This window comes from Arachis duranensis, chromosome 7, assembly GCF_000817695.3.
Source record: "Arachis duranensis cultivar V14167 chromosome 7, aradu.V14167.gnm2.J7QH, whole genome shotgun sequence".
NCBI lineage: Eukaryota > Viridiplantae > Streptophyta > Magnoliopsida > Fabales > Fabaceae > Arachis > Arachis duranensis.
The window spans coordinates 18,170-31,289 of NC_029778.3; the positions used below are offsets into that span (position 1 = coordinate 18,170).

Here is a 13,120-nt window from a genome sequence, read left to right on the forward strand (position 1 = left end):
GGTTGCTTAATGGATATCCGATCCAATCCCGAGTTGATTTCAAATCCCTCCAACTTGTTCTCACATCACAAGCAACGTTTACCTCTGTGTGTTGGTCAGAAAATCAGAAAAGTGAGAAAGAGAGAAAGAGCTTCTTCCTTAAGCTAATCACCAAAGAAGCAAGAAAGAGAGAGATTAAGCTTGAAAGGTAGATGTTAAATCAGCAAGTCCAAACCAAATCAAGCTTAAGAAAAGATTAAAGGTAAACCATTTTCTCATACATGTATCTCAGTTTCTTCTCATCTTTCCAACTCTCTGCTCAGTCCGAAATGGGATACAAAGGAAAGTTATTTTCTGTTCTTCACTGCTATGTATCTACGGTCACAAGTGATTCTTGGGGACCAAGTAGCTTCTCAATGGCCCAAATTCAGTTTACCATAGGAAAACTCTTGTGATTGCTGCTTTATGGCTTTCGGTCAAGATAGAGAAGTCATAAGCAACGTTTCTATTTTGAAGATTACTGGAAAAAAGGTGAAAGGCTGGGTTGGTGAAGCATAGTGCTCAAGGAGTTGACCTAGGAAGAAGAACCCAGCAACGTGTAAGGAGATAAAAAGAAACTTGTTGTTCATTCAGAAGCCAATGAGAGAAAACCAGAGTTTGGTGAGTTGTGTTCTGTGAAGAGTTTCCTGTGAAGTTCCTCTACTTGGATAATGCTTTCTCTTAAAGAAGCATTCGGCCAATATTAAAGAACTAAATCAGAGGCTTGCAAAGCTGGTTTATCACATAGCAAAGAGGCTATTGATGAAGTCAATCTCCTTCATGTTTTACAGATTGTAATGTACTTTTCTATATTTATCTTTCTGTAATTTCTTGAGTGAAAAGGCATATTGAGAGAGCTCAAGTAAAAGCCATGAGTGGAAAAAGGCTGAGTGATACACTTGAGAGAAAAGCCTGGAGTTATTTTCTGATTTCTTTAGGTATGTCTATGTCTTGTATCTTGTACCTTAGTTAGGTTAGCACTAAGAGTGAAGAGTTAGGTATTAGCATAGCCAATGTCAAGTTAGGTTAGAACTTGAGTGTGAAAGGATTCTGTCAATCCTGTGGAATTAGTGTATGTAATACTTTTAACTATAGTGGAAATTCATCCATTGTTATGGAGGAGACTGGACATAGGTTGCATTGCACAAGGCAACCGAACTAGGATACATGCTGGTGTTAGCTTTTCTCTTCTCTGTTGTGTTCTGTTTTCTAATATTCATGAGACAAAAATAAATTGTCTCATAAATTTTTTGCTGCTGAGTTCAAGCAGAAGCAGAATTGAAAGTTTATTTTAAAGGGTCAGATCAGTAATCATAAAAAGAAAGGCAGAGATTCAACCCCCCTTCTCTAAGCCTACCACAACCTTCAAAAACTTTCCTGGATAAAAACGTTAACAACTTATGAGCTCATTATTGGATGAAAACTTTCCTAAATGAAGATGGCATTTTCATCAAATCAAGCAAAAGAGCAATAGTATAACCCAAATATAATCCACTTTTCATATGAATGAACCATCCGCATGCATAGTAAAATAAACATTCTCTTTAGGTAATAAGAGATAACTAACGAATTGACCAAAATACCTCCCACGCACTATGTTTAAATGATTTAACTCAAATCCAACTTCAATTCAAGAAAAATTAAATTAAATCTAATCCAAACCACATAACAAAATAAACTTGCAGAACATGTGCATGTAGAATCTGTAACACCCTACCATACTTAATCTTATCCTTAAGTCATAAGACTGAGATAGTAAGGTATTACAACCTCTAAAAATAGTAATATATATATATATGGAAAGCTAAGGAAATAGCATAACAAGCCCCTGACTCAGCATGTGAAGCTAAGGCTGGCCGGAGGATATACATTTAAACATACATAAGTATCCCCAAGATATACCAAAATACCAAAATAAACTCCTATCTCTCCCTCAACCTCTAAGAGGAGCAGCATACATAAGTTACTTGGAGAGTAAGCTAAATACATATATACATATATACAACAGGAAACCAAAATACACCAAAGGACTACCTCGCTTCCCAAGATCCAGATGCCTAGCGAGGAGCCTCTTGACCTGCATCTGAAAAACAACAATACAATATGGAATGAGAATCGGAGGTTCTCAGCATGGTAAAAGTGCCACACGCATAATAAATAAGGTCCTGAGAATGCCATAAGCAATCCTAGAACTCAGTTATACAATTATCCAACTTAATTACTAAACAGAAGCTATAACAGGGGTAGGTATTCTAAATCTACCTAACTTACTCAATTTCAATCCTAATCTAACACCAAACCATTTCTCCTTTTCCTCCATCCCTCAATCATCCACAATGCAACAGAAACAAGCAACCAAACAAGTTCACACACAAGTAATGAGCAGATAGTTCAAATAGCAAATATAACAGGTAGCAGGGGTTATATATCAAATAGGCAATCCCAGGAAATGCATAGCAATCAACCAAACAAATGCATATGATGCATGCCTGTCCTATGCTGATGGGGCCCATCTGTCGGTTATCCAGCCAACACGACAAGTCCGAAAATCTTAGACTGTCTCCCGTCGCGCATCCCCAAGAGTCTATGCATAGAGTTCACATACATTCATCATATAATCACTCAATGGGGGTTATCCATACCCGGGAATTTATACGTGCCCGGTCACCCTTACGACGTAGGGTTAATAGAGTATCGAGAATCAACCTGGAACACGTGGAGGTGAGCCACGGTTTTAACTTAAGAAAACTCGTATCTTAGATATCATTATTCATAAGCCATTTCATAGTCATAAACATTATTTAATCATTCATCAAGCCATGGCATGTTAACTCCTTTTATTAACAACCTCCCTTTCACATTTTTCATCATCATTCCCTTATAATTCATCTCGATTGCCCTTTCCGAGTCCTGACCAAACTATTTATCAAACTCTTCTCAACCTTTTTAATATCGAATAATCTTAAAATCAACCCAATTCTAACATTAAATCAATCACATCACACGAAGATTAATCTTTAACTTATCGAACCCATGACTATCACTGAGACATCCTCGACACTCTATTTTCTTTTCTGTTTTTAATATAACAAATGAACTCGGAATTGCGCAAACTTTATGTCCAAGCATTCATCTTGAAATAAGCTTTCTAACAAACCAAAGATCATAATTTTCTAATTTCTCTAGCCTCAGGAATAAAGGAAAAACCGTGACTGCTCTGTAGTGCATAAAACCAGAAAAATAGCAGCAGCATGTGATGTTCAAAATTCAATATAAAATCCAAGTTAAATCCAATGACTTTAAACATTAATGTAGTCAAACTTTACTCATCCAGGTTTCTTTCTCAATTAGTTCTGAGTTAATACCATTTTTAATGAAGAAGTTACATTACCTGGAAGTTAAGTAAAAATGAGTCAAAATCTGTTTTAGAAACCAACAAGTTTAGTACCTTTCAATTTGAATAACTTTTATTACAAAACTCCAATTAAGCTAAATTTTGGTTTGGGAACTCCTAGATCATCCAGAAACAAGTTTGTTTTGGTTGTAACCTAATTGCTATTCATTTCTAAGAGTTATAAGCATTGGAAGTTGATGCATAGCTTGTTGAAATCTGTTTCTTTTCAGCTTTGACCACCAATATTCAAAAATTCACAACTCTCAATCCTCAACTCTTGAAATTCTGAAATTTTAGAGAACTGAATAAAGTTAATCAAATTTTATAAAAAAATTAGTTTCGCTCCAAAACTCAACTCGTAGAATTCGCAGTAAGACAAACAAGTTGCTGCCCTGTTTGACCTTTTCTGCTGCAGGACAGATTTAATAACCTAACTTTAAAAATTTGCCATAAATTGTATATTTAACAAAAATGTCCCAAATTTTCCAGTTTAGTTCTTTATATTCCCAAGTTTATCCCAAACTTGGTCTCATACAATTCCGAACATTACATAATTAGTTACAGCATATGCAATACCACTACAACACAACTCTACATCCTTATTAACAAACACCAATCATAATCCATCATAAATAACTATAAGAGCACACCATTAATAAATTTCACACCTCATAATTCCAATATATATATCCACCAACAAATCTATTCCAACAACATTACAAGGCTAATCATTAAATAAAACAAATAATTCAACTTATCCTATGGTTCCTCTAACCTAAGTTTTCACAACACCGTAAATATTAAACGTGCGAAACTTAAACCATACCTTAGCCGATCGCTTAGTTCACCCAAGGCAGTCTCACAACTCAAAATTACAGCCCCTCCATGCTCAATCAAACATCCCCAAAACAAGCCTTGGTCGCCAACAAACCTCCAAGTAATCCCAATTCAAACCCAATGCATGTATATATAACTCAATTCACCCCAATTCACGTATATATCCAAATTCAGATTTTTCATCAATAAATCAAAAATTAGCTAGGGTTTAGGTTGTTCTTACCGTACCCATTGATGATTGGAGTGCAACCCAACAATTATCCAATTTTAGTTTGCACCTAAACCACCAATTATCAAAATCACTCAAAATCTCAACAATTTTTGTGTAGAAAAGGGGCACAGAGAACTGGAAATGAATTGGTAAGAAACTTACCACTTTGTTCAGATAAAATTGAAGAGGAGTCCGAGACGAACGCGTGGCCGCAAATGGCTCGTCAATCGGAGCTCAAACGAGGAAGATACGGTGGATCAAAGATGGTGAGGGTTTGAGAGCTTCTCCCCCCTTCCCCAAATCTGTTTGTATCATTGCATGCAAATGGAGAAGAAGGAGCTGCTGTTTAGTTTAAATGTTTGGGTCTGGTTAGACCCACGGGCCTGATTTCGGCCCCGGTTCAACCGGTTTGGCCCTTTCGGTCTGATTTTGGGCCAAATTTTCGAAATTGATATCAAAATTCTTGTTTCGATGAGCTCTATCCTATTTTGGTATTAGTTTTGCATTTTTAACTCTCCTACTTAAAATGAAACTTATTAACTTATAATTTATCGATTTTTGGGGGGTTTACAGAATCCAGCAAATCAAGCAAAAGACTAATGATATAACCCAAATAAACATCCAAATTTCTTATGAAAGCACCATCCGCATACATCGTAAATGAACATCCACTTTAATTAATAATAAACAACTAACAAATTGACCAAAATACCACTCGGACACCATGATTAAATGGCTTAACAAAAATCCAACTTCAATTCAAGTAAAATTAACTAAATGTAATCCAAACCACATAACAAAAGAAACATGGAGAGCATGTGCATGCAGAATACAGCAAATCAAGCAAAAGACAATTATATCAAAGTCCACATACAAGGTAAACTGAACATCATCATTGTTGCTTCTGTAACAACTAGCTCATTGACAAAAATATCGCTCGTGCACCTGGTTTAAATGACACAAATCAATCCCAGTTTCTATTCGAGCATGACTCAACTAAATCAAATCCATAGCACATAACAAAATAAGCATGCGGAGTATTTGAACGCTAAAGCCAGCAATTCAATTCAAATCAACAAATGCCATGTGGAGCTGTCCCTTTTCAAACATCCATTTATTAAAGGAACCAACCATCCCTATACATAGTGAACTAAACATCCATGTTCTTCTAAGCAAGTAACGTAATATTGCATCCTCCATATAAACTATTGTAAAAGAAGAACAAAGATTCATTGGTTCAACAAATCAAAATATCATTATAATCAGCATGCGTGCATACTCCCTGAGTTCTAGATTCACAAGCAATATCACTTCAACAAATGCTGAACTGGGTTGTACTTTTTCTTTTATTTTTAAAAACACTCCCAATTTTTTACAATCCAATTTGGATGTACAAAAGCAGATCAATTAAGTAATGCATCAAAATTTTGAAACTTGCATAACTCACCACACTCACTTTGGATTTCTTTATTCCATCCTTTTTTGGAGATTCTAATATTCCATTGATCTTATGGTTCACCTTTTCTGAATCAAATAACATGGATTCACGGCTGCGCTTCTTCATGGCTACAATTTAACAAAGAGGAAAAAGATAAAGTTACTTAAACTTTATTTTAACTAAAAAGAAAAAAGAAAAAAGATAATAAAAGAAAAAAAAGAGACATTTTCCCTTCCCCTACAAGAACCAACACATGAGAAGACACAGCTTTATGATAATTCATAAAAACAAAACTACACAAGACAATTTTTTAAAAATGGGTTTTATTTCTTTGTGAAGAAGAAATTAAGAAAAGGATAACTTTTTGGAAGCAAAATTGTAATACACTCACCGAAGAGTTTATGTCCCTTAGATTGCTTATGATTCATGTGTGGTCTCTTGTTGTTGTTGGGTTTTGAGAATCTGATAGCTCCACGCCTCAAGTTTTGAGCTTTGTCCATTTCTGTATTTTCAGAATTATAGATAGATCATATATGGTTGTAGCTGAAAAACTAGCACCACCACCACACCAGATGAAAAACACAATTTTTTTTGGGTTATTGTTATTCTAGTGTGCATTCAGTGAACATCTAGTTATCAACTAAACCTTAGTCACCACCTAACCTTTTGATGCACCGATGAGCGTGGAGAACTCTGTCGATAGGGGGATTTTAGGAGTGACGGCGATGCTACTAGGAAGCTGTGCGACGACGTACATGTGCGTTGAGGAGGACAGCGACGCCGTTGGGTGCGGGGGCTTCTTGCCAATTTGGGGACACACGAATAAGGATGGCCGTACAGTTGCTGAGAGGTCGACGCCGGACGGGGATGGGTGCCTTAGCAGCTACTGGTTCGAGGCATTAATCGATGAGGAATACAACTGAAGGAGAGAGATACTGCGGTCATTAAAACGAGCCGAGGATGGCTTCCGGCTCGGTAGAGATAGACACCCTTGCAAGACGGCCGCGCTGCGGAATGACCTGCCTTCCGCATTGATGGCTATCAGCGACTGAGAGAAAGACGCGCGACAGGGATGAATGGGGCCCTCCGCTACTTTTTCAGTCGGCGAGGGAGAGACAGACGCACAGTGATTTTTGAGGGTGACGGTGGCGGTTTTGGGGGAAAGAGGGTTCTTGGGTGAACGGTGCCAATAAATTAGGGTTAGATAACAACAAATGGAGAGATGGAAGCAGTTTTTAGGTGGGTTTAGGTAATTGACGAGATTTTTTTTAATTTTAAATTAGGACTATTTAAAATTAATTAATTATCTATAATTTAATTTTAATTTCAATTTAACTTCATTGTACACATTGTACAATATATATATTGACTCCTCATACTTTTTCATATTTAATACATGCATATGCATATATTAAATAGGCGATCGTTCCTGTATCTTTTTAATTAAAGATAAATTATTCTTTTGTTATTATTATTGTATGATAAGTATTTATTATATATATTTTTAACACATAAAATAGTTATATTTTTTAATCAATTCAATATTTCATTCTATAATTAAAGTCCAAAGTTAGTGTATGAAATATTAAAGGATTTTGCTAACAATGTGAATAATAAGTTTTAGAATTGGTCCAATAAAATAAAAGAACACTCTATTCTCAAATTATCCCCTAAATCATAATATTAGGATAACCATACATACACCTAATGAATTGAACATCCATCCATTATTAACTATGCATGAATAAACCGAATCAAAAGGAATAACTACCCAATTAAAAATAATGAACATAATCATCTGCATACTGATGATTGGATTTTTGACGGTTTAGAAATTCACTAATGAAATCTCATTGTAAAGTATAGTTTCTAAACCAAACAATAATCCTTTCATACAAAAAGTTGTTTGTCACAAGTACAAACGCCTAAAATTTATAAACCGAAGTATTGAACCTCGGGTCGTTTCTCCCTATGAATGCAATGAAGTGTCTTGTTACTGGTTATGAGGTATTTTGGGGTTTTTGAGAATTTAGACAAAAAATGTAAATGGCAAAGAAAATAAACTAACAACTAACAAAGCTCTTGGTAAGATATAAGAATTAGAAGTCCTATCCTAATTATCTTCCTCAATTGTGATAACAAATTGTCCATTGCTCCCACTTAGTTAACCTCTAACCATGGAGGGAAATCAAGTGGATGAATCAATTTGATTCCTCAAGTCCTAATCAACTCCTAAAGGAAAGACTAGTTTTAGAGGCATTCAAATCAATTAGCAACTTCTAATTATCAATCAACAAAAAGGGATTAGATAACTCAAGAGTCACTAATTACTCTACCTAGACCAAGAGGAACAAAACTTACACTAAAATCCAACCAAGCATTTTATCAAACACTTGAAAGGTACAAAAGAAGAGCATAATAAATCACATCATATCTAGGAACATCCGCCAGTGATGCCATACTGGTAACCAAAACAGGAAATGGGAGGAGGCCACAGATGTTATGTCCCTTAGATTGCTTATGATTCATGTGTGGTCTCTTGTTGTTGTTGGGTTTTGAGAATCTGATAGCTCCACGCCTCAAGTTTTGAGCTTTGTCCATTTCTGTATTTTCAGAATTATAGATAGATCATATATGGTTGTAGCTGAAAAACTAGCACCACCACCACACCAGATGAAAAACACAATTTTTTTTGGGTTATTGTTATTCTAGTGTGCATTCAGTGAACATCTAGTTATCAACTAAACCTTAGTCACCACCTAACCTTTTGATGCACCGATGAGCGTGGAGAACTCTGTCGATAGGGGGATTTTAGGAGTGACGGCGATGCTACTAGGAAGCTGTGCGACGACGTACATGTGCGTTGAGGAGGACAGCGACGCCGTTGGGTGCGGGGGCTTCTTGCCAATTTGGGGACACACGAATAAGGATGGCCGTACAGTTGCTGAGAGGTCGACGCCGGACGGGGATGGGTGCCTTAGCAGCTACTGGTTCGAGGCATTAATCGATGAGGAATACAACTGAAGGAGAGAGATACTGCGGTCATTAAAACGAGCCGAGGATGGCTTCCGGCTCGGTAGAGATAGACACCCTTGCAAGACGGCCGCGCTGCGGAATGACCTGCCTTCCGCATTGATGGCTATCAGCGACTGAGAGAAAGACGCGCGACAGGGATGAATGGGGCCCTCCGCTACTTTTTCAGTCGGCGAGGGAGAGACAGACGCACAGTGATTTTTGAGGGTGACGGTGGCGGTTTTGGGGGAAAGAGGGTTCTTGGGTGAACGGTGCCAATAAATTAGGGTTAGATAACAACAAATGGAGAGATGGAAGCAGTTTTTAGGTGGGTTTAGGTAATTGACGAGATTTTTTTTAATTTTAAATTAGGACTATTTAAAATTAATTAATTATCTATAATTTAATTTTAATTTCAATTTAACTTCATTGTACACATTGTACAATATATATATTGACTCCTCATACTTTTTCATATTTAATACATGCATATGCATATATTAAATAGGCGATCGTTCCTGTATCTTTTTAATTAAAGATAAATTATTCTTTTGTTATTATTATTGTATGATAAGTATTTATTATATATATTTTTAACACATAAAATAGTTATATTTTTTAATCAATTCAATATTTCATTCTATAATTAAAGTCCAAAGTTAGTGTATGAAATATTAAAGGATTTTGCTAACAATGTGAATAATAAGTTTTAGAATTGGTCCAATAAAATAAAAGAACACTCTATTCTCAAATTATCCCCTAAATCATAATATTAGGATAACCATACATACACCTAATGAATTGAACATCCATCCATTATTAACTATGCATGAATAAACCGAATCAAAAGGAATAACTACCCAATTAAAAATAATGAACATAATCATCTGCATACTGATGATTGGATTTTTGACGGTTTAGAAATTCACTAATGAAATCTCATTGTAAAGTATAGTTTCTAAACCAAACAATAATCCTTTCATACAAAAAGTTGTTTGTCACAAGTACAAACCCTTAAAATTTATAAACCGAAGTTTTGAACCTCGGGTCGTCCTCCCTAGGAATGCAAAAAGTTGTCTTGTTACTGGTTATGAGGTATTTTGGGGTTTTTGAGAATTTAGACAAGAAATGTAAATGGCAAAGAAAATAAACTAACAACTAACAAAGCTCTTGGTAAGATATAAGAATTAGAAGTCCTATCCTAATTATCTTCCTCAATTGTGATAACAAATTGTCCATTGCTCCCACTTAGTTAACCTCTAACCATGGAGGGAAATCAAGTGGATGAATCAATTTGATTCCTCAAGTCCTAATCAACTCCTAAAGGAAAGACTAGTTTTAGAGGCATTCAAATCAATTAGCAACTTCTAATTATCAATCAACAAAAAGGGATTAAATAACTCAAGAGTCACTAATTACTCTACCTAGACCAAGAGGAACAAAACTTACACTAAAATCCAACCAAGCATTTTATCAAACACTTGGAAGGTACAAAAGAAGAGCATAGTAAATCACATCATATCTAGGAACATCCGCCAGTGATGCCATACTGGTAACCAAAACAGGAAATGGGAGGAGGCCACAGATGTGGGCTCGCCACATACTCTGTCGGATCAATCGGGGGAAATAAACATCCTTACCCTCTATGACACAGCCAATCAGAGTCAACATGTCCATTGGGATCTCAAAAAAGTGAGTGGTAGGCAAGACGTAGTGGGCGAAGATCATCTGCCAAGTCTTGGCCTCCTTAATCAAGTGTGCAAAAAGCATCCCTTTGGGCTTTGTGTTGCCCAAATCCATAACCCATGTAGCTTCTGGTAAGCCAATCACGTGCCTAAGTGCCTCATAGTCAAAGGTCATGTAGTGGATAGCAACCTCTGCCTGCTGATGGGCACAAATGTTATCAGGAATGTGCCGACACTGTAATGCCTCCTCTATAGCAGTCTTAGTGATCATGACCTCTCTACCCCTTAGCTGAACCGAATCCAAGGTAGGACGGAAGAAGTTGTAGTAGAATTCCTTAACCCATGAGATGTTGATGTCTCCCAAATCCCTATCAACAAAGTCCAAACCCAACTCTAGGATGCGGGTATTGATGGAACGCCTCACATCATTGGGGAGGACTAGTCTCTTCTCAGTATTCAGTTTCGTCTTCCGATAATTTGGGGAGCGAAGCTCACAATAAAGGTTGGGAAACTTTATAGGGTCGGTGGAAGGTAGCAACTGATTTTCTCTTTCTATTTCATTCAACGGATTCTTAGCATAGTTCTTGTAAGGAAGCGGGGTAGAGGGTGTGGAGTGTTTTCTTTTCTTGGAGGAAGTGGCTATGGCTTTTTCTTTATCCGACATCCTGAAAAGCGGGATAGAATATAGACAAATAAGCACATAGCATGAAGCAAAGAAAGCATGTTCAGGATATAAGATGTACGATAAACAATCATAATGTGAACCAAGTAAGAACAGAAAACATAGCCGTAAACCAAGTAATCAATGTTCAATAAAATCACAATTCTTACTCATTAAGCAACAAAATCATCATACTATGAAAAAATGGTTAAAGAGGGTTAGATGTACGTAGAAGTTAAGTGGTTAAAGAGATTAGTGGGTTAGAAAAAGTGGATTAGTGGTATGATGATATATAAGCTCAATAAAAGAGGAGTTGTGATCAAGCATAGAATACATGTTCACAATGATTGGTGCAAATCTGGAAAGTCGAAAGGAAACGGAAATTAGCCCAAATTCGCAATGGAATTGAAAGAGGGAATAGATTTCTTGGAAATTGGGCAACATTCTGGCTTAAAATCGGACGTTCCCGGATAGCAACATAGCATAAAACAGCAAGATTGCAACATCAATTAAGCATGGCAACAATGAGATATCATCTAGCAAAACAAATTGCAAACAGAGCAACTCAGAATTAACATACAATAGACAAGTAAACAAATAGAGAATAGGCACAAACGGAGCACTTATCATGCCTAGAATCCTCTAACCACATCCTAGCTACCTAACAGCAATTATTTCTATCTAACCTAACATGTAAAATTTCAATTCGAACTAACTAACAGAAAACTAACAGTAATAAAAAATTAACGAAAATAGAGTTGGAGCAGGAACCTGGGGGCGAGCAAAACTGAAAAAAATGGAAGTGGGAATGGGGCAAGTAGAAACCGAGAGTCACATTGAGCAGGGCGCCGCCGCGGGTGGTGGCGGCAGGGGCGGAGTAGCGGTCGCAGCAGGGGGAGTGTGCTGGGGTGAGAGAGGGCAGAGGGCGAGAGATGAGAAGAGGGCGAGGGATGAAGGGGGGTGGAGTAGCAGGGTAGAGCTGGGGCAGCGAGAGGGAGAGAGGAGTCGCCGGTGTCGCCGACGGTGGTTGAGGTTTTAGGGGGGCGGTGAGGAGAGGAAGAAGAAGGGGGTGGGGGTGTGTGGTGCGCTGCTGCGCAAGCCCATCGCGCATTAGGGTTATCAGCGATTTTGAATTGGTGCAGGCGCGCACCATGCGCGTCCGCGTACATTAAAGAAATTGGGGACCTACGCGTGCGCGCCATAGGCGCTTACGCGTAAATGGCAAAAACGGGTAGGGGCGCGTGCGTGTACAGTGCGCGCACGCGTACAGGTAGTTGGGCTGGAGGCTCAGAGCAGGCCCAGCAGAGGCCTAACTCTCTGGAAAGTGGTCTGGAATTGTGGCATCAGCCGGTTGACGCGTACGCGGCAAGTGCGCTTCCGTGTACATGGGTGGTTTATCATAGTGCGCGCAAGCGTGCTGTGCGCGCTCGCGTGCATTCCCTCCTTTTCGTATATGGGCGCGCACGTGGCAAGTGCGCATCCGTGTAAGACGAGTTGGGCTCGAGGCACAACGTTGGCCTAAGAGAGGCCCAACTCTCTGGAGTTTAGGGGTGATGGTGCATCCGCTCAGGGGCGCGTGCGCGTACATCGTGCGCGCGCGTCTTCTCCCCTTTTTTTTTAGCATGAAGGTTTTGCCCAGGTGTTCCCTATAATGCTCACAACTCTTTATTCAATTAACTATCATGCAATTCACAAAACATGCAATATGATGTTATTCATCTACTACTAACACAACATACTTATGACTATGCTAACAATCTTGGTATGCAAACAAATCTATATGAAGTGTACCTACAATGGTAACTCAAACCACTTATTTCACAAAACTAAAAGAGATTGGGAAGAGTTTACCATGGTGGGGTGT

At 37.9% G+C, this 13,120-nt stretch overlaps 1 long non-coding RNA gene across 1 annotated transcript; it reads right to left on the reverse strand.

The window, feature by feature from the left end:
• Positions 1-1,926: 1,926 nt before the first annotated feature.
• LOC107496016 (uncharacterized) lies at positions 1,927-4,767 on the reverse strand. Its single transcript, XR_001593562.3, has 3 exons — positions 4,623-4,767; positions 4,473-4,527; positions 1,927-2,101 (listed from the first exon to the last, which is right to left on the reverse strand). It is a non-coding gene; the product is annotated as an uncharacterized LOC107496016 (long non-coding RNA).
• Positions 4,768-13,120: the final 8,353 nt, after the last annotated feature.